The 22,009-nt window shown below is 35.6% G+C and overlaps 1 long non-coding RNA gene across 2 annotated transcripts in view; it reads right to left on the bottom strand.

The window, feature by feature from the left end:
- LOC135417764 (uncharacterized) overlaps positions 1-9,243 on the bottom strand; it is a 47,566-nt gene extending 38,323 nt beyond the window's left edge. The window contains exon 1 of one of the 2 annotated variants that reach the window (XR_010432203.1): positions 8,907-9,243. This is a non-coding gene — a long non-coding RNA (uncharacterized LOC135417764). The remainder of the gene's footprint in view (positions 1-8,906) is intronic. The other variant, XR_010432200.1, reaches the window with a different exon arrangement.
- Positions 9,244-22,009: the final 12,766 nt, after the last annotated feature.

Genomic DNA, 22,009 nt, shown 5'->3' with positions numbered 1-22,009 from the left:
CGAGATTCTGGAGAACCTCTCAAGCAATACTAGTCTGATACTCAGCTTTCCTGTTAAGCAGCCAGCTGTCTTGAAATTCAATTTACAAAACGTTTTTCATTCATTTTCTGAGTAATCAGTTTAAACTTGAACAAAAATATTGAATTGACTCTGAAAAAATGTGACTGTTACATTCTCTAATAAAATATGGTAATTTAGCATGGCCTTTTATTTGAGGTTGTTGTTCTTTAATAGCATACTGCAGAATTTTCATTTGAGAACAGATTCTTTGGTTTTACTTTCTTTTTGTGGGACTAAGAACACCACTGTATCTGATTATTCAGAAAAAAATTTTTTTGTAAAAAAAAAATTACCAACATCGTCATGATATCATCTCTCAATGGCTGTTTTACAAAGCAGTTATCCTAAATTTCTCATCTGTCCAAACTGATCAACATCTAATTCCTCTGGTTTTGGCTGATATGTAATTAATAAACTGTGTGTATGAATCCAATTTACATGGCTGAATAAAGGTTGATCAGGCTACATTTCAAAAGAAGTGTAAGGTTCAGTACAACTGTACAAAAGCACAGTACAATGCAGGAAAAAAAAGTATTAATTTGTCTCAAAATAGCTCATCAGGTTCCAATAGATTAGTAATATACTACAGAGTTAATATGAGAATGGGTTTTATGAAGTCAATGAAATTAGGAATAACAAAGGTGTTCTAACAATTAGGTGAAGTTGTTGTTTTAATCTGAGTAAAACTCACCTTCTATTCAGTATAAGTGATTATATGTATGCCTAAAGCAGTGATCCCTTCAATGCCAGAACATTGACATTTGTGATGCATATGTAAAAATTAAATCGCTAATGTAGATATATTAAAAGCCACAGAAGGAATGTCTTTTGGATAGTACATACAATGAACAGCATCCTAGTTTTTAAGAAGGAGTAAGACAAGAGTCTCTCTCTTTATTTCTGTGTATAGGTCTCTGTAGTATTTTCCATATTTAAATATACTTATTTTATAAATAAACTATACTTTTCCACTTAATTTTTACATTGGGTTACACTTACTTGCCATAACAAGGTGACACAATAGTAATCTGAGAGAATATATTTATAGTAGTCAATGCATATGGAAGTACTTTGTCTTCACCCTTCCTCTTTCTTCATTTATCTCTTAGTGGTCTGGTATATACTTTGTAGGTGTCTTATCTTCATCAACCATTAGAAGGCATAAGAATGTATACATTTCCAATATGCATATTTTCATACTACCTCACATACTATAAAAAGTTATTTTATAATTTAGATCTGGAAGTGAAAACTATGTAACAGGCACTACCTCCAATTTTCCAGTAGTGACAGTGGTAAACAGAGCTTTGTTTTATATGGGTAAGTTTTTTAACTCAAGTTTGTCACAGTTTAGCACTATTCACAAAAAGCCTTGGATTTCATTAATTGGCTACACATGAAATTGTATTTCTCACCATCTTTTCTTTAAATTGAAATAGCCAGACAACAAAGGTCCTCAGAGTCAAGACTAGACCCAGTCTGGGAGGTTACTGGGGAAAAAGAATGTGTCTATCTCTACAGCACAGGGTTCTATCCTAACTGTAAGCCAGGACTTTCTTCAATATTCGCCTGCAAAGTCACTGTGTGATGGGGGCTACACCACAACCTGTTGAGTACCTGAAGACAAGACGTGTAACCAAAGCTGAGACTGAACTCAGAAACAGATTAAACATCTCAGTCCCTCATTTCAGTAATTTGATTGGGCTCTCTGCTGCTGCGACCTAAGATCATCCTGAAGTATGTGTCAAAACGTTTTGTATGTTTTCATTTATCTGTGTCTACATGTGCAATACTGTTTAGCCAATTCCTCCATGTTTGTTTGCCTCAGTCATTGCCCTGTCAAGGTGCTGGGTAGTGGTGCATGCAGCAGGAGCACTCCTCCTGTGCTAAGCACATCAGGGTGGATTCCAGGGGGCTGTCAACTTCCATATCCTTAAAATATCAGATCAAAATTTCTTCCAACTTTTGTTTCAGCAGAATGTCTTCCTTGACTGCAGGAATATCAAGTACAAAATCGGATCTTCTGTTTGATTATAATGTGTTATATAACACAAAACAACACAGTATAAATGTGAGGTCAGGGTGGTCTGAGCTGGATTACAGAACCTCACAGACTGCTCTATGCTTTTGCAGTTCCAATGACTCATTGCACTGCTCCTTTTACACTTTCAGATATAAAGTACAGCTATTCCATGAATTTGGTTTAAAATTATGGCAATCTGTTGTCCAGTTCTGATTATGGAAAGTGCCACAACATGTGAGCAGTTGTTACACAAGGAAAAACAGCATTCCAACTAGGAACGTGCTTTTCAGGAAAAAAGTTAGCTTTAGAAAATGTTTTATTCTGACTAACAAAAGGCTTGTGTTAAAAAGAATCTTAAATGCCCTTCTAGCTCTAGTAGAGAAAGAAGGATATCTGAATGCCTCCCCACTCACTATTTTTTTTTGCCCTAGCATATACTAGGCAACCTAATTCTCACAGTTTATCATCTTATTTAGAGAAGTATAATATATCAGCAAGCAAATGCAGTGTCTCCCAAAGCCTGATGTTATGCAATGATGGGCATCTTGCGATCACTGTATATCACTTTCTCGTTTGATATTATTATACATAGCTATGAACATACTCCCTGATGTCAAGTACAATGTACAGGGAACTTCAGTTCCCTTTGAACATCTGCTGACAGCTGAAATATTGAATGAAAGCACAAAGCACTTAATAGTGCAGGTTGGAGCCAGTCAAACAAATCAAATGCAAATTGAATATATCTTGCAATTATCCCTCCTTTCAATATTCAAATGTAGGGGGGAGGCAAAGAAGGGTTTAATTTAGATTAGAGCTTTTTGGTTTTTTTCTTTTTTTTTTCTTTTTTCTTCAACAAAGTATTCTTCTTTCTGAAGTGGTCTCCCAAGTCACTTAAGTGTTGTTCAAATAGAGATGTCAAAAAATTTTGACAATTTCATTTCCAGTAAATATTTCACCCTCTGCCTGAACATTTGACTTTCCTCCTAATTATGGAAAACGTGAGGATTCTTTTTTCAGTTTTGTGTTAGAGGCAGCTCAGCAGCAGTGCATAAGGAATAAAACATTCCACAAAGCCTGAGTGCTAAAACTGTCTCCCAATCCATTCAGAAGAATCCAGAAAAAATTGGTCTAAGTTTTGCACTCTCCTTCCAATATAACGAGACAGTCCTCTGCCATGATTTGACTTTAAACATTTTGTTTATCAGAAGTGTCATTCATACTTGGTGTGTTACTTCAACACAATTTAAGATGTAGAGAGATCAGAAAGGAATGGTGGACAGAAGGTACAGTCAAAAGGATAAAAACTGAGACTCTTAACTTGAAAAACCTAGCACCAAAGATACTTACATAACCTAGATGACAAGCTACAAATTATAAACATAAAAATTCTTCTGTGTTCTAGTGTTCCAGTGTTGCCGGAAGACCCTATTAAATGTGATAATTTTAGATAAAAAACCAGCAATGAAAAAAATCTAACATCTCTCATTTTATATAGCTATTACAACATTTCATTTTCATGTGACTGAAATATTTAATTGTACTTGTATAAATTTGATGTTTTACATTTGATTATAATTTAAATTAAATGTGATATTTTAGCATATTGGAAAGGTTGTGAAGAAGGATTTTATTGGGACAAAGTGCTGTGACACAAGTAAAAAATACCAACAACAGTATTTTCTTACTATTAGTGTTTTCAAATAATACATGCAGACTTTATTCTAATTGATGCCACTTAGAAGACTGAATACTGCTATTTGCAGATTTAGCATGAAGAAGTAATAATTACCATGAATCTTGCTTAGAGACATCAGCTTCAACACAGGAGTAAACCCCAAATCTCCACAAAATGGTACATTGAAATTCTAGTGTATGAGAGGATATAATTCAGCTTCATATGAAGTGTCACAGGTTTTTAATCTGTTTCCAAAATTTGAGAACTATCAGTGTTACATAATCATAGATACTGTAACTAGACATGTACATTACCTTGTTTCCAAAATTTCAAGATAAAACCAAAAAGAGCCTCTGTAATATCTGGCACTAGAGATTCCTAGAGCTAACTCTTTCAGGTTACTTTCTTCTTTTTCATCTGCTTCACCATGACTAGTAACTGTTACTAAGACTGCATAAAAAATATTAAAAGTTTTTAATACTCCTATGCATTGAAACATGAAAGAAATAATAATTTAAAAAAAACCCAAAAACTCAAACATCAACTAAAACAATATTAAAGCTGAAGCTTATCTTACAGTTTCAGGATTGCTAGATATAGATAATAATGGGGACAGTATTCAAGTATGAGTATATTTAAATATGACCGCTGACCTGTAATGTCCATGAACTCAAGCATGGTCATGTTTCTTAAACCTTTTGTACCATTTAATCTGCCTGAGCTCTTCTACAAAGATTTCCCCTGACAGAGTGGCAACAAAAGAAACAATGGCCTTTCCCTAAATAAAAAAAGATGCAGTTTTGGGCAGTCTGCCTTTACAAGCGCCAACAACATTTCTTTCAAAGGCACCTGCTGTTACGCATCAACCTTAGTCTGCAAAGGACAGTAACAATGACAGCATCCTTTTTTTCCACTGTGAAACTGGAGTGATGGATTGTATACTGATGGCTTTAATTTATGGCATGCAAACAAGCCTGGGTTTCCTTCACTTTCAAAATCATGAATCACAAACATGACCTCAGAGGGTAACGGGAAACAAACTCACAAAGCATTTGTTTCAGAAACATTCACTGCTTTTCCAGTGTATATAACCGGGCTTGAGCTCAGGTTAGACTCCCACACACAGAAAGCATAGATTAACAGCCATCAGTATCTCTTCAGCTTTAGTAATTGTCCAGAACCATTGAGTTTGCTTTTATATAAGGATGAAGTGTGACAGTTAGAGGAGAAAAAGTGCCACCACAACACCTGCAGTTTAACAATGCCAATTCCCATGACAGCATGTCTGAAAAGAAACTCTTGGTGAGAACACAAGGATTCATCTCTACTATGTTGGCAGAGTTAGGATTATTACTGGAGCTGTCAGAGATGCTTTCAAGATGTTCTTTCTTTAAAAAGCCTGTCATAAGGGAGTCCTCCCTTCTTTTTATTATTTCTCTTTTTTTTTTTTCTTTTTACAAAAAGCCCTTTTTTTGCAATAGAAATGTCTAAATAAATCTATATTCAAATGACAAATTAGTAGTGATTTCAAATTTTGATTGGGACTGTGGTTCTCATCAACTTTATCCTGTGTTAGAAATGACCAGAAACTTGTATCCCAGACAGATATATGAGTATCCTTATAACCATGGTCTGCCTAACAGGATTATACCAGGGTGTAGAAGCTTAACAAAAACTAACAAAAAATTGTAGAGTAACTGAGACCAGAAGAGTAAAGTATTCCAAACCCAATAGTCTGACATTTAAAGGTCTTATTTTCTGTTTTCCCAGTTTCAGCCTTCAATGCTTGCATCTTTAGTATAAACTGAAGGACACTGAGGAGTGGCAGTTGTTTAAAGGATGATAGTTTTGATATCTGAGACTGCAGCAAGATGCAGCTGTTGGGAGACTGTAGTTTGGATTTATGATTTTCTTTTTATAGATTTTTTTTCTCTTACTTGTTTGTTGATTCTGAGTGCTATATGTATTAGCCTGTTTTTCAATGGCCTCCTAATTTCTCATTACTTAGGTTCCTGTTTCAACTGGAACATGATTGGTTTAAATTTTTTCACCTCATTAATATCCACATTACTTACAGAGTAAGTATATACATCGGTCTCTTAAGAGTTCAAAGACTTTTTGTCCTTTGTTTTTGAGAAAGATAGGAAAGTTGTATTCTAAAGCAGGAATATCTTTCAGTAGAGACCTTAGAAGGCACTTTACTTGCCATGAAACAACTTCAGTGAAAGAAAAAAAAAAAGAAAACCAGGAGTCATAGATGCCTACACAAAATATTAAGTGATTCTGGGAGCCAAAAAAGCTACTGGTTTGATTACTGCATTAAGAAGTTTCTTCAAGAGTCACACTTTTCCACAGTTTATATATCAGAGCGGTAGAGTAGAGAAAAGAGAGCAAAGAAGCCATTATCACACTTTTTCTAATAGTGGTGCTAAGCATCATGGCTGTGGTAACCATTACCAAGGCAATTGGGATTTCTAGACTGTAACAAAAAAGTGGGCTACCTAATCAAGTACAGTATTTCTTGTAGTATGTAACACCATAAAGCATAACCTCCACAAAATGCTTTTAAATGTGATGTTTCATGGACAGTAATTTCCTCTTGATCCCAGATCCCAATTAATTTATTATCTGAAGCAGTAAGCTTTACTGTTATGAATTGTGAAGTGCAGCCACAGGTGTAAATCAGCTACTATTCTCTTAATTTAAATGTGTTTTCGTTCATCTGCAGTCATATAGTATACAAAGAGAAGTTGACAGATTCACTGCTTACTCATTTGTATTTTCAATTATATTGATCTGTCTTGATATTTTTAGTTTATTCTTTCATTACATTTAACTGAAGTCTTATACACTTCAAAATTATTTCTTTAGCACTTTTGAGCTGTCAAGTTCCTTCTTAACAATAGGTATGATAGTATTAGTAAAACAATACATATCTGAAACCCACATGTATGCGTAGAAATGGCCATTTTAGAATGGCCGACGTATCCTACCAAAAGAAATAATGTTTTTGAAAATTCCCTCCTGTCTCCTCAAAAGAAAAAAGATGGACTACTTTCACACTTTTTGTTTCTCTGTTACTAGAAAATAATGTTTCCAAAAATCAATGGATTGCTTGCATGTGTTTTCTTTCATTTTTAGCTTAGTGTGTTTTCTGGAGAAAAACACACAGAAAAAAGCATGGGTTTTGGTTGTTTGACTAAAGCCTTAAAGAAAACTGTTTTGCAGGCTGACGTTTCTGCATGATTATAAATGAGCATAAAAACACACATGCTGAACTACAGGGTAGGTTTTCTTTCTAGAGCTAGTGCTGAAACACGTAAATCTTAATCTCTAAGAACAAGCATCTCAATAAAAATGTTTCATTGATTTGATAATTTTAAAAGCACTGGAACTTAGAGGGATTATTTTTGTTTTATTTGATGAAAAAGAATAAGTAATTACAAGACAGCAAGTATTCAGAGAAGTTCAAATTATGTCATTGAACTTCATGCAGCTATAAAGACAGTTTCACAATAAAACATCAGCAATACAGTTTTTTGGTTTAATGGTGAAATCCATACTGTGTGCCTGAATATAAAATAAGGCAAATAAGCATTATTGTCTGTCAGGGTTGTGGATGAAGAAAACTATGAGAAATGGAAGAGAGAACAGGAGATCTGCCAGGAGACCTGTGGCACCCCTGATAATGAAAGCCCCTTTTGAAGTTACTGAGATGTTCAACCATCCTGCACTTTGGGATTTATTGTTATTTACCTTTGCTGTACCCCAAAATGGTTTTTATGAAAAATCCCTCAGTTCTGTATCCCTTATAACCCCTGTTCCTGATTGGCTCCTGCTTGCTGCATTGCAGCAATTCCTTTTATGGTTATGATTCCATTTATGGGTAATGCCAACCCATACCTTCCTTTTTTGGTTGTTATTTGCATGCTCCTCCCTAGTCCCACCTTCCCTTCTAGCAGTTTCCATCACTACTCTATATAAAGCCAGAGCTCCCTTAATAAGGTGCCATTTTCCACACACATCCTGAGAGTGGAGAACCCCTTTTTCTGTTTGGGATCGCGACAATTGTTTACCTTGTATGCCGTCTTCACGGCTTTGAGTATAACATAAAGCAGCTTTTGCTCAGACGTTCTGTATTATCAAAAGCAGAAAGTATGATTTTTTTCCTAAATTTCATTGTCCTTTGAAAAAAGAAAAGATAATTTTATTCTTTTTGTTTATGAATGATTTGATAGGAAGATCATTTGAGCATTGGATTTTTTTTTCAAATTAACATAAACACTTTCTAGTAATAAAAGGAAAAATGCTGAATAAACCATATTCAGTATTCAGAATGCTCTGGTATTATGAAACGCTAAAATACAAATCTTCAAAGTTCTCAAGGGATGAGTTTCAGTGATGCATCATTTTCCTATATCAAAGAACAATTAACTTGTTTGTTAAAAATTTAGAAACATGTCTAATTGTATTCTTGAACATATCTAACACTAATTAATTGAATTTCTCACTTGAGAAAAAAAACTATTTAAGTATGAGCTGTATTGTTTTCTTACATACTTACATCTCTCTGAAGTCATTGAAATGTAAGCAGGTGCTTTTATAAGCAGAAATATTATCTTGGCTAGTGAAAATTATTCTTCAAAAGACTGACATGTAAATGACTAGAATATTCAGGTTTAAGCATCTCTAAAAATATGAAAGGTTCAACAACAAAGATCTCTGCAATTTATTTTGACTAGACTTGAATATTCATCTGCGTAGTGTGTTCAAGTTGGAATGCAACTCCAGTTCATCTGAGCAAGTCAGAAACTTTAATTTTCCTTGATAATGTAGCCTCACAGCTCAGCATTAGCAAAAGATTTTACTTGCCGCCAGAGACATTAAACAGTGGGAAAAAAACCCTGTTACATACTGGACATTTTTTAGTTTCTATTTGGTCCCTAATTCTTTAAGTCACTTCAGTCAGAGCATCTGTTTATTACTTTGCCTTGAATGTGCCACCACACCTTTGGGGATCTGCAAAATAAGTTATTCTTTGTTAAGAATAACTTAGGTTATTCTTAATGTTGGTTCATTGCTCCAGTCTGCTGCCTATCCAATAAGCATTCACATAGCAGAGGTGTCAGAAGCTCTTTAACTTACCTTTTCCCTGAGACATTTCTTTCTCTCATGCCTGAAGGATGCATTCACTATTCAGTCTGTCACCATTTTACTTTAATGTACTTTATAGTATGTATTAGGATAATTTAGAATTTAATGTACAAAAGGGGCATTTTGCTGTAAGTTATGGACCACAATCTGTATCTACCTCTGGTTGTGGGTTGATTGCAGTTGAATTAGGAAAGATACATGCTGCAGCAGAATTTGCTCTAATGTCATAGAGCCCTCCAAATTCTGACTTGCTACCCTTTTATGTGATAGCTCTGCATCCCTTTATTTTTGGTTTTGTCTAGGGGCTGTAAACATTTGGTCATTTGCACAAAGCCTCAGAGGGACACTGGTCACAGTGCAGCATGAATTTTATCCAACTCAAAACAAAGAATATTTCCAGGAAGCATAGATTTGGAAAAGAAAAAAAAAAAAAAGAGGAAAGGAAAAACAAACAAAACAGAATAATTGAAATGTGTCTGGGAAGGACTTCAAAACATAATAAACTAATGACATTGCTGTCATGCTCTGGCAATCTAATTTGACTGAAATAACATTCACAATCAGAATGCTCAAATATATTCAAAGCTTTTCTTTTACTATCTGGATCCCACGTATAAAAGTATTTGACTAAGTCTAGAGGACAAAATAGGAGTGGAAATATGATTAATAACAAAAATAATAAAGCCTACCATCTTTTCTAACATTTGATATTGGCAATATTACTTTGAACCCAAATTTGTAATGCTTAAGAATCATCCAACAGTTTGCATTTACTTGATAAGAACTGAAAAAAAAAAAAAAAAAGAAGACAGATGAATTCAGTCCTTGACTTTAAAATATGTCACCATTTGATACAGAAAATACTTGCAGCACTTTAAAGTGTTTTGGCAAAATTTCATAAGAGGCAAAACTCCCAGGCTGCATCTGAGCTGGCAAAGGTACATCATTTATAAAACCCAACAGAGCACTGTAAGTTGCATGACAGGATGTCTTAGTAGTAGATAGGAATTCTACTGTATTTATCTCTGCCATTGCAACTTTTTCATTTAGACAACAAACTGCTATGATGGAAATTATAACTTGTGTATTTTGTTCTTCACTTACTCAGGAATTAAAGAACACCCCAGTGTTCTCAATCCAGTACATCCTCTGCCACAAAACCACTCCTTTCCTCTCCGCAAAGACTCTGCAGTGGTCAGAAGACTAGGAGATTACTGTTGCAAAGTCTTTACTTGCATGTAAGGAATCTCTTATTGATATGTTGTGAAGTCTGTTTATCTAACTATGGATTTGCTGAACCGATGCAGAATGAGGCTTTTTTTTCTTGTTTCCTTTTCATATAGAATTTACATTGCTTTTTTTTTTTTTTTTTTAATTTCTGACATTTATACATACCTTGGACATGAGGTTTGAAATTTTGGAAACATCAATGTGTACAGTCCATGCGTATAAACTTTTAAAGAACTTTTTGACGTATTTTCACTACAGATATACCAAGTTGAGTAGTTACTCCTATGCAGCCCCTTGCTCTTCGCTGTCCTGCTGCTAGATGCTACCTCCTGAGAACTTGAATACGTGTTTATTAACCCACCCCATTTAAAATGCGTTGAGCTAGTTTAAAATGCTTGAACTGTAGGTCGTTCCATCTTAAACAAGTTAACAAGTGTTCAGAACAGCATCTCAGCTGAAAGGACTGAACTGACAGTCACAAGGAGCAGAATAAGATTAGGTCTGGTTGGATGCAGAAATCAGTCCAGGAGTCACAGCTAGAAAACAACTCGTCATCAAGCCTCTCGTCCAAAATCAGTTCTTTATTTTAGCTAGTTCTCTGTCACTCAAAAAACCAACAGGAGAATCAAGGAAATATAGAGAAATCTGAGGTTGTGCACAAGTTGTTCTATTCATATATACATATATATATATATATATATAAACCAATAATATGTTAAAGAACATATTTAAGGGTAATTTGGAATTCCTCATTGCGATAGTGAAAATGAGAAATAAGAAAAATCCTTAAGAAGTGTCTGTTTAATTTTGTGTTTAATTATGATGATCAGTTATTTATTTGAGACCCATGGAGTAACAGCTCTTTTTAGTTTAACCAGGTCCAAGGCATTGCTTTTATGAAAGAAAAAAGGCTTAAAACCACAAAAAGTACTACAGTGAAATGCAAGGAGACATGACCAGATAAATATACCTCCCTGGAAAGAACACTATTGATTTTTATAGTGTTTGTTCTGCAGGGATTCTTTATCCAGTCCTGGCAGCCATTCAAAATCTGCATTTAAACAAAATTTTTTAAAGTGATGATCCTGATCCATTTTCTCAATGTCAAGAAATAAAAGTGTACTCTTAATGAAAAAGGCACTTTAGATATAAAATATTTAAAAGCTTCATTCTGCAATACTTGCTGGTTAAAAAAAATGGGGTAGGGGTGCAGAGGACATTTAATTTCTTTTTTTTTTTTTTATACCAGCGCCAACAAGCAATTTAGCCAAGAGGAGACTTAAAATCAGCACTCCATCACCATCCATCAGGCCCACATCTTTTATTAAGGATGATGCTTGAAAATTATTGATGACTCAAGGTGCAAAGACCATTTCAAGCTTCCATTTTCCAGCTCATACGATGAGATTGTCACCACAAAGATGTCTGTTCATTGATTTCCTCCTGCTCGCTCTTGCTTCCCCCTCCTTTCCCAGGAGCTATTTACCTGTTAGCAGGTCTTGCTGTATGTCATGTACTAAGCAAGTGATGATGCCAGGTGGTTATAACTGTCGAACCTTACTGTTAAAAATAATTTTTTCTCTCCTCGTCAAATGTTTACACGCTGCGAAGACTTTTCCAAGTTCTTCAATGTTGAGTTTTATGCTAAAGAAGAGAAAGGACAACAATAAAAAAATCCTTCTCCCTCTTGTGCCTCCCTTTTTTCTGCATATATTCTGCAAATGTTTGGTGGGAAAGCCACAACAGGGAGATTTCCCTCTTGTTTGCTTGTCTGTTTACCAATTTGTCAAGAGTTTTGAAAGTTAGAATCACATTACATTTGTCCATAGGTTTCAAACATTTACTGCCCTAGACCATGCTATAGCTGGGATTGTGATGAGAGAAGAAAACCTTTTCCTAGAGCAGCAGTCACTACCTTTTTACATTTATGAATTCTCACTCATACAACCCTTTCCTCTTTCTTGTCTTCATTGTCATCCACCCCCTCCCTCCATCCCTCCCACACAGAAGCAGCATGGGAGCTTCAGATACCTGAACAAGCTGCAGTCAGGAACAGAAGGGAAAAGAGGACAACCCTGAGGTACAGCTTTGAATTAGCCCTTCAAATTCAGATCAGTGAAGGAATTGCAAGCTCTATTAGGAGGCTAGGAAGCAGAGGGTGAGGGAATAACAAAAAAAAAAAGTTTTCTCCTGATTTTTCTCAACTACTCATCCCCTTAACCTACTAGCCTGAAAATCTCCTCTCACTTCCTTACTACTCTATACCACTGCTATTAAATTGATTTTATACATACTGCTGAATGACTTGAGCTGTCTCTTTAGGGATCTGCCATGGAGAGAGGACTTTAAATCCTGTGTTTAAGGTAGAAAAATTTTGCTGCTACCATCACATATTGTCAGTGCAAGAAGGATCATATTATTATTATTTTCCCCATTTCCTGCCCTCCCTAGGCTATGAGCTTGCATTTTGCCTCACTAATCTGAATTCTGGAATGTTGTATAAACATCTCTGTGTATGTGTTAAAAGGAGTATGAATTATGCTATGCTGAAAAAGCAAGAAAACAGCCATAAGTAGTATTTGATCAAAATCAAAACCACTTCCATGCAAATCTGTTTGTACTATTAAGGAACTGAATGCACCCCAAGTTCTTTGCCTGTTAGGAATCTGTACATGCAGAGAGATTTTTCCTCTTTGAGCTGAATTCTAACTGAAATTGGGAAGTGGAGAAGTGACACAACATGGAATAAAGAAGAAAAAGAATTCCCACAAGACAGCAGTGTCATGTTTCCAACTGCTGCATCAAATCTACCTTGCAATGACACTTGCCCCTTGAAAAAACTCTCTTAGGAATCTAAAGACTGAAAAAGCTTCAGTCTGAAATGCACTGTAAGATTCAATCCAAGTACATTAAAAGCCAATCCACCAATCCACACTGTAAAAATTTAATAAACAATATCAGCAGCAACTATAAAAAGAAAACTAAAAGTTGTACCTTCCTTAGAGATGTGTATATTTAAAAATAGTTTGGGATATATTTCTCATTACATTATGACTTAATAGGATACCAGAAGTCTCACTAATGGCTTGACTCCTGCTGTATGAATAAAGTGAAATGCCCATGTTCCTTTTTTTGCAAGATTAGCATCTTTATCATGTCCAAATACAGGTCTATACTCCTTAATTGTACAAGGTTAGAAAGCAATATAAGTTGCAAATAGCAGTGGATAGGCAGATGTTATGTACAGGAAAGACTTTGTTCTGTATTAAATATTTTTTTTCCTTCACTAGGGACTCAGAGTTTTTCTACACTTACTTAAAAAAAGGGATACATTAACAGATATTCATGCACACAATTTGACAATAGAGTTAAAATTCCTACTTTGCAATAGCAAAATACTGTCAAATTATGCACATCTTTCCCTGGGAGACTTAGAATTGTAAAGAAATGGTGAAGAAGAGAATTATTCATGGCATATTTTACAGAACACATTCTTAAGCCTGACAGCAAGCTATGGTCAGTTTATTTTCCTTGAATGCCTTCCCAGAGTACAGCACAGTAGGAGATAGGACCTAAATTGTTCAATGTCTCTTTGGCAGACAGTGCTGACAACATGATCTTCCTCAGTGGACAGTGATTTTTATGCTATGTAATCTAATAGCGACAGCAGCCACAGTAACAGCAGGTTTTCTCTCTGGCATAAGACAATAAAAGACAGCTTGTAGTGGGGATGTCTGAACCAGTCCATTAGGTCATTAAAAAGAATGAGTAAAAACATATTTAAAAAAATCCAGACATCAAATTATGGAATAGTCTTTAAACTGGTTAGTGAGAATGGAAGCAACAGGTAACATTGTAGACTTGCATCATTAAAGAGATTCCTGAGAGCCATGGACATGAAATCATTGTAATTACCCATGTAAATATAATAAAAAGATTGTTCATTGTTGCAAGCAGTTCTAAGATTGTAGTCTGCATCAATAATAGTGCTTTCCGAGAAACAGCTTTGAGAACATATGTGCTAACCAGAGTGCTTAAATCAAACTTGGAATTAAGGATCTTAATTTTGTAAATAATTCTGTAACACCTTGAGTTATCCCCTGAGTTACTCCTTGAAAAAATGGTATGAATATAAAAATCACTCATATCAAGAAATTAAGCCTGACAGTATCAAAAATGTGGGGCGTGTAGGATATAAAAGTAGCAGCAATGCAGTATGAAAAGTACAAGATGAAGCATTATCAGAGGTTGCTAAACCTGGCTTGGATTTTATTTAGTACCTATTTTTTTCCTTGTTAACAGGACCTTTGATGAACGTACTTACCGAGTTATTTCACTGGTGCTCTGCACTACACATCCAGGGTAGGAGATTTTGCCAGACTTACTCAGTGGTACATCACTGGGGTTGCCTAATTAGTTGAATCACGGGGACGTTCCACCTCAAGGATTAAAGTGCCTTGGTGTCTTTTTAAACGACAAGAAGCATTCCTTTTATTTTAAGTAGTTAATAAAGTCACAAAAGGCTTTTTTAGTCTCCCAGCTGGAAGTTTCTCCTTGAGCTGAAACGTTAGAAGCAAATGAGTCTAGATAAGCTCCAAATATTAAAGACAGTTTGGTTCTATTCATGAGAGGGGGAAATAGAGGGCTGTGGAGCCACTGAAGCAGTCCTGTTTATGCTGCTGCTTTGAAGGTTAAGGTGTGTTAAGGGACTATAGGTGGTGACTTCTATCTGTGTATTCTTTTGGCTAACAAGTGCAAACAGATGAGAAATTCCAAAAGTAGTTTTTAGTTAACACTTACTGCCACTGTGACCATGGCATTCATAGAACTGTTTAGTACTTATTCAGCACTAGGGAACAAACAGAAATTAAAACCAAAGGTTCAGGTTTTGGGTCACATTTCTATGACAAACAGTCTACACTGGGAAATCACCAATTTCAGAATAGATAGATCATAGATCTTAATCATGCAGGGGAATCATATAAAAATCTATGTCCTTATCAGAGGACTCAAAGCAAACATGTGACAAAATATGAATTCAGATTATTAAGAAATCAGGACTCATTTTAGTCTTTGAGTGGTAATAGTCCAGATTGCCACTGAATAACTGTCCTCCAAATAAGACAAATCTCCTTTTAACCTTACTTTTATTTTTAGGTCAGCGAATCTGAAAGCACTGGGATGATACCTTAAAAAAAAAAAGCAAAGAACACTACATTTGCACCCCTAAATGTAAGTTAATTATTTTGTTGCTGAGAGTCTAAACAGAAAAAATCATTTTACAGGACATTGTTTGATTGTTAACGGGCAGACAAATGTTACAAACATGATGTCTTCCTTCTGGCAGCATTAAACAGATAGTAAAATGTCCAGGAAGTGCACTTTGATACTTGCATTAAAGGACTCACGAAGAGAGCGCTTAATAGGAAATGAATCTTTATGCTTTTTAATCTGTTAGTCTTAAACAAGCCTAATTGAAATCTTCTGTCTGGAATACAAACAGGCCATGTTTTACCTCAGTAAGCAGACATGATTACTGCTGCTCTGTCGAAGTCCTGTTGCTTAACTGTCTTGGGCTTTCAAATCAAATTATGCATCCTCTCCCTCTACTGCACAGAAAGACGATAAAATAAACAAGGCAGTCACAAAACAGACTCTCATTTTTTTCCCCATTGGTCTAGTGGAATCCAAAAGAGGATGAGGTTGAAAAAGAGAGTGAATGAATCCCCTCTGGACCCTCTGTATTAGATAAAGCAAGCTAACAGAGAGAGGAGTGATCACTTTACAGCAGAGATGAACTTCTCACAGGAAGTTTGATAAATTGACATCATTCCAGGCAATTTGAGGTAATACAATCTTCATGTCTGAACAATGTAATTACTAGATATGTTTCCAGCATTTGGAAACACACTGTATCAATCACCACAAGGAGTTTTAGCAACCATTTCTTCCAATGGAGGAAAAAAAAAGGAAGAGGGGAAAAATAGAAAGAGCAAAAGACAGATGAAAAAATGCTGAACAGTAATTTAGGTATTTTTTAAGGGTAAAAAAAATATTAGAGCTTGAGGAAACATAAGCCACTTCAGTTTGAGGTAATGAAGAGAAGACCTGATGCCAGTGAGACGGTCTCAGAGGGGAGACAATGTATCTGGTACCAGGTAGATGGTTGTGCTCTAGTATAATCTAACTTCATTTCCTCAGTGAACCTGCAGCAATTTTCATGCTGTCAGTATGATCCTAGATTATTTCTCCTATCAACCTCTGTATACCCCAGGCTTGACATGCAGACATTTTGCCCAGTGACGTATGGTGTAGCAAAAATGTCCCATTTTCCAGGGAGGTGTTGTAGTACAAAAGGGAGCAGAACAACACAGAAGCAGGAGCTGAAATAAACACATTTTGTATATACACCACAATCTGAGTGTGAGAAGGTAGTTTCTGGCATCTGTCCCAAAGAGAGAGGTAAGGCTGTTCCTTGGGTGGAACTGAAATAAATGGAAACAGCTTAGGTATTGGACTCTTTTTCCCATCGCTCATACAGGAGATGTTCAAGCCACTGACATGCTAGATTAATTACCAGCAGCATGTTTTCATATAACTTTTCTTTACTCAATTTCATATGGGGCATGAGTTTAATTTTGCAAGCTACATGTAAGGTTACAATTAGTCATTTTTCATTTATAATGACATTTATCAAAATGGCAAGAACCACCACTAAGACATGTACTAATTGACTTTCTTATATTTGTAATGTCAGATAAGAGGCAAGCAACAAAAAACGAATGACTCTTTCATATGGACCATACAGAATGTATATGCAGGAAGATGAATCGTTGTAATTGTTCTGAATATTACACTGGTAAGTCATGAGGAGGTTGTGAACAGATGTTCAAAAACTTTGTCTGGACTGAGCTCCAGCTGTTTCAATTTCTTAACAAACGGAACAGGGCTAAGGCTCTCGTTCCTTCCCATTGCATATTGACAATACTCCACTCTGTGCAGTCTGCTTCTTTGTGCATTATAAGATGAGGCTGGTGTTTGGCTTGACCATATCTGTAATTTACCAAAGAAATTACTTTACAAAATTAACCACTTTTGAGATAAAGGTACATGATGGGAGATCCATTCTTTGGTACATTGACAGGTATTTTTCCCTAATGTTACTCTTAGAAGAAAGTTATTTAGCTCATAAACAAACCAGAAATCTATGTCTTGACAAGTGTGTCTTTTATCTCCACTAAAGCCAAAATGTAGCTCAGTTCTGAGTTTAGCATTAAATTCCAAGGTTTACGTATAAACAAGTATGGTGCATATTCTTCTGAACAGGATATTATAAAACTGAGATCTAATGCTCAATTTAGGATCTTTTTACAAACTATGAAAACCTTAGGTCCCAACAATAAAGTGACTGGTACTACTGATTTCAGGGTAGACTCCTTTCTATGGGAAAGCAATGTGGCTTTCTATTTTATAAAGGACAATCTTTTAGTTCAAACAAATCTAAAGGAACCTTTATTCATTAAAGTAATTTTGCAAGTATTTTTAACTGCTAAATAATGGAATAAAAATTAGACTAATCCTTTATGCCAATTTTAAACTTATTATCCAAATGGAATTTATTTATGCTGGTTACACAAAGACAGAAATGAAGAAACCCAAAGCTGTGGGCAAGGTTAAGAGAAGGTGACGGGGCTGCAGCTACAGGCAGCAGAATTTTGGCTGAATTTGGAGATTTAAAAGAAAACTTGGATATGAAGCTTTTCTTCATTGAAATATCTAACAAGGAATTAAAAAAAAAAACCACAAACATAGTAGCAGAAAAAAGCAAAAGTAGATAAAGATTCCAGGAAAAGTGTCTATGGCTTCAAATACTCACTGAGCTGCCTGTTTGCACAGGGCTGCTCTCCAGCTTCTCACTCCCCAGTCTGTACTTACATCCGGGTTTGTCCCATCCCAGATGCAGGATCTGGCACTTGTCTTTGGTATACGTCATACTTAATCTTCATAAACTTAATATTTAATTAAACTCATCAGTACCTTTATTTTCTGAAAAGGATAAATAAACTCCTGGTTATTCTATAAAATAAGCTGCATGTGATTAAACTATGTATTCTCTAGAAATCCTAGAAATATTATCTATTGTATGAATATGTTATTTCCTGTGATACTTAGATTTTTCTTATGAAGGAGCGGCATTTCAAGAAAAAGAAGTTAAGGGAGAAAAACATTTCTGTATAAGAAAAAAGGATAAAACCCCAATGTCTACAGTATTACAATGCATAGAATCACATATATTTTTATTTATTTTAAATATATATAATATACATTTATATTTGTATATATGCATTTACAGCTACGTGTGTGTAAACATATAACTATAAATATATACATGTTTTATATATGCACATAAGTATGTTAATGCTAATTTTTAATATTTCTATAAATAATCATAGCTATTTATATTTTGTTTATATACATGTGTCTTGATATACATGCATATACACTTAACTAAAATACTTTTGCCAAAACAGAAAAAAAAAATGTCAAAAAAGTGACAGAAATAGAACCTTCAAGTAGTGGTAACAAAAATAATTAAACACATAAGGTCATCCCAGTGGAGTGAAGGACTGTAAGATCGTAGGAGGAACACAAATGGAAGGTAACAAAAAAGAGAGTGTACCATAATAAAAGAGAGTAAAAGCTCAACAATGATCAGTGCTTCCCTTTTCTTGTAATTCCAGCACAAGGAGCTAAAACCAAAGAGTCAGATTTACAACTAACGAAAGAAATCTCTTTGATATCACAAATAAACAGTAATAATCCTTGCCATATATGTTACACTTAGACTGACTAATTGGTGAAATAAATTAAAAATAAGAAAAGACGAGATATTTATATGATCCAAATAATCACAGTTATGGTATATAAGAAGACCATCAGGGCAAGACTCTTGTACGCTTTTATGTAAGGGTTAGATGCACGCAGATAACTCCACAGGCTGTGGCCAAAGCTTTACAGAAAATTTATTTTAACAGTCAAGAACACAGCAACACAGCTGTCCAATAAGGCAAAATCAGAAACCTGTACTGGTGCTTTTATAACAACACCTTTTCCTTGTGCAATAAACAACCAAAGGCCATGTTCTTGCCCTTGTACTTTATGGCCTGCCTGGCCCCCTCGTAGGGGCCTCTAGGCATGTTTGTGAGAATTTTATCACTTGTAAAGGGAGTTACCTCTGGGCAGCAGATAAAGAGAACATCACAGAACTCTGCATGAGAGTTGAATTTCTTCTCATGTTAAAGCTTTTTCTTGGCAACAAAAGTTTCCTTGAGTGGACATGAAGCTTTTCCCTCCTTGGTCTTTCTGCTGAAGGTTTTCTATACGTACAGTTTAGAAAACAGTATTCTACTGGCAAACTTTTCTATAACTCTTCTATAAAATGTGATATTTGGTGATTCTGATTTTCAAAAGTACATAGCAAGCTGTACTTTTTTTTTTTTTTTTCAGAAAAAAACCCTCACATTCAGTTACATGGAGTTCATTTCAATGGTAAGGACACTAACATGTTAATATAGTGAATAATAATAAGAAAATGAACAAGTATAACTCTAAGGGTGTTTTGGTTGGAAGGGACCTTAAAGTCTAACTAGTTCCAATGCCCCCCATTGTCAGGGACACCTTCCACTAGACCAAGGTGCTCAAAGCCCTATCCAACATGGCCTTGAACACTGCCAAGAGTGGAGTATCCACAGCTTCTCCGGGCAAGCTGCTCCAGGGTCTCACCACTCTCACAGTAAACAATTTCTTCCTATCTAATCTATACCTACCCTCTTTCAGTTTACAGCCATTCCCCCTTGTCCTTTCACTACATGCCTTCGTAAAAAGTTCCTGTCCAGCTCTCTTGTAGGCCCCCTTTAGGTACTGGAAGGAGCTTTTCTCCAGGCTGAACAACCTCATGTCTTTCAGCTTGTCTTCACAAGAGAGATGCTCTAGCTCTCCTCTGATCATCTTCCTGGCCCTCCTCTAGAGTCAATCCAACTAGTCCATGTTCTTCTTAAGTTTAGGGGCCCCAGGGCTGGATGCAGTACTCCAAGTGAGCTCTCATGAGAACTGAGTATATGAAGAGGAGAATCACCTCCCTTGACCTGTTGGCCATGGCATGGTTCTTTCAGTGCAGTTCCTTCAATACAGTGGGCTTTCTGAGCTGCAAGTGCACATTGCTGGCTGGTCGTGTCAAGCTTCCTGTCCAGTAAGACCCCCAGGTGCTTTTCCTCAGGTCAGCTCTCAATCCATTTTCCACCAGGTTTTATTTGTGCTCAGGAACACCCCAGCCCATGTACAGAACATTGCACTTCATCTTGAGCTTCATGAGTCTCACATGGGCCTACCTCTCAAGTCTGTGAAGATTTATTATTATTGCAAGCTGGGAGATGCAAGCAATTTCCCACTTTTACCTGAGTTCGGAAACAGGCATATGAGCAGAGATCCATCTGAATTTTGAAGCCTGGATATAATCCTCTTATGAAACACCTCAAGAATGCAAATTAACTTCAATACCATTTCTTCTCAGCTGCAGTTTTTCCTAGGGAACTAATGACTAAATACTGTCAGGGCAGTGGTGTCATTACTCCTTTCCATGTCTTTAAAGTCATGCTTATACTATGACACAGCATAGACTTACTACTAACACTGTTAGGTTCTGTGATTTGCTTACAGTTTGCACTGTCCTAACAAGTGAATCTGCATCCTGTGTGATCGAGGAATGACAGAGTCACAGACACCCTCATGATTTATCCAAATATGAATTACTGCTATATGCATCAAAAGATGAGCGTACTGAAGTCCAATTAAAGCACATAGCAATTAACTAGAAGCCTTTAGAAATAAAACTTCAAAAATAAATCATCTGAAGTTGGAAAGACCACTGAGTGTAGCAGCTGTTAAAATCTACATTATTATTAAACCCTTTAGCACTGAGAGTTTGTCAAGATGGCAACGCGATACATAAGCTATACTACTTAGGTTTAATAAACATTTTAAAGATGCAACCAGTTTAAAATGGGATATTTTCACGTCTATCAGCTTGCAGAGGGTTTGAAGGAAATATCCCATTTCATGTAATTCTTTCAAGTTATTTAAAGTAGTATATTTTCATTACTGAAAAACGTAATTTATTTCTGCTTCAGTTTTTTTTCCCCTATGTATTTACGGATGCCCTCCACATGAATGGATTCATTCATTATGCACACATAAATCTTTAAAAAGATGGAGGACAGGGATAGGGTTTTTGAAGTCCCTGATATTATGTGCCTGTGTGCACATGTGTGTGTGTCTGTGTCTGTGTGTAAGTGGTTGGAGGATATCAGTCAGACTAAGCAGGAACCCATACAGCAATTCACTAGTTCTGGAGATGCTAAGGTTACAGATATTGATAAGTTACAAGAAAGAAAAGTGAACCCTTCCCTGCCTACATAATCCAGAAGTGAAGTCTCATTCTTTTTGCTCATGCCCACCTATTTACAGCAGTAAATAACCCTCTCAGAAAATGACAGACACAACTATTACCCTCTTCTATTATTCCTAAATATTTTATTTCTGATTTTTTTAAAAAAAATAAAGAAAAAATATAAATTAAATAGTTACAAGTATTTTTAATATTCCTATATTAGATACATTAGTATGGTGTAGGGTCCTCCTTTCTTCCTTTTTTTTGTTAACATGCACCATAATATTCTACCCCAAATATTTAGATACTATGAGAACCACACTTAATATCTACGTTTTATCTCATGCTCCTTTTTGGTGAGCAAGAACAGAATCATCAATAATATAGATCAAATAGTTAAAAAAAATTCTTAAACATG

The sequence above is a fragment of the Pseudopipra pipra genome, chromosome 1 (genome assembly GCF_036250125.1).
Source record: "Pseudopipra pipra isolate bDixPip1 chromosome 1, bDixPip1.hap1, whole genome shotgun sequence".
NCBI classification, from domain to species: domain Eukaryota; kingdom Metazoa; phylum Chordata; class Aves; order Passeriformes; family Pipridae; genus Pseudopipra; species Pseudopipra pipra.
Note: the sequence above shows the minus strand (reverse complement) of the source record. Positions and strands in the feature narration are given on the sequence as shown.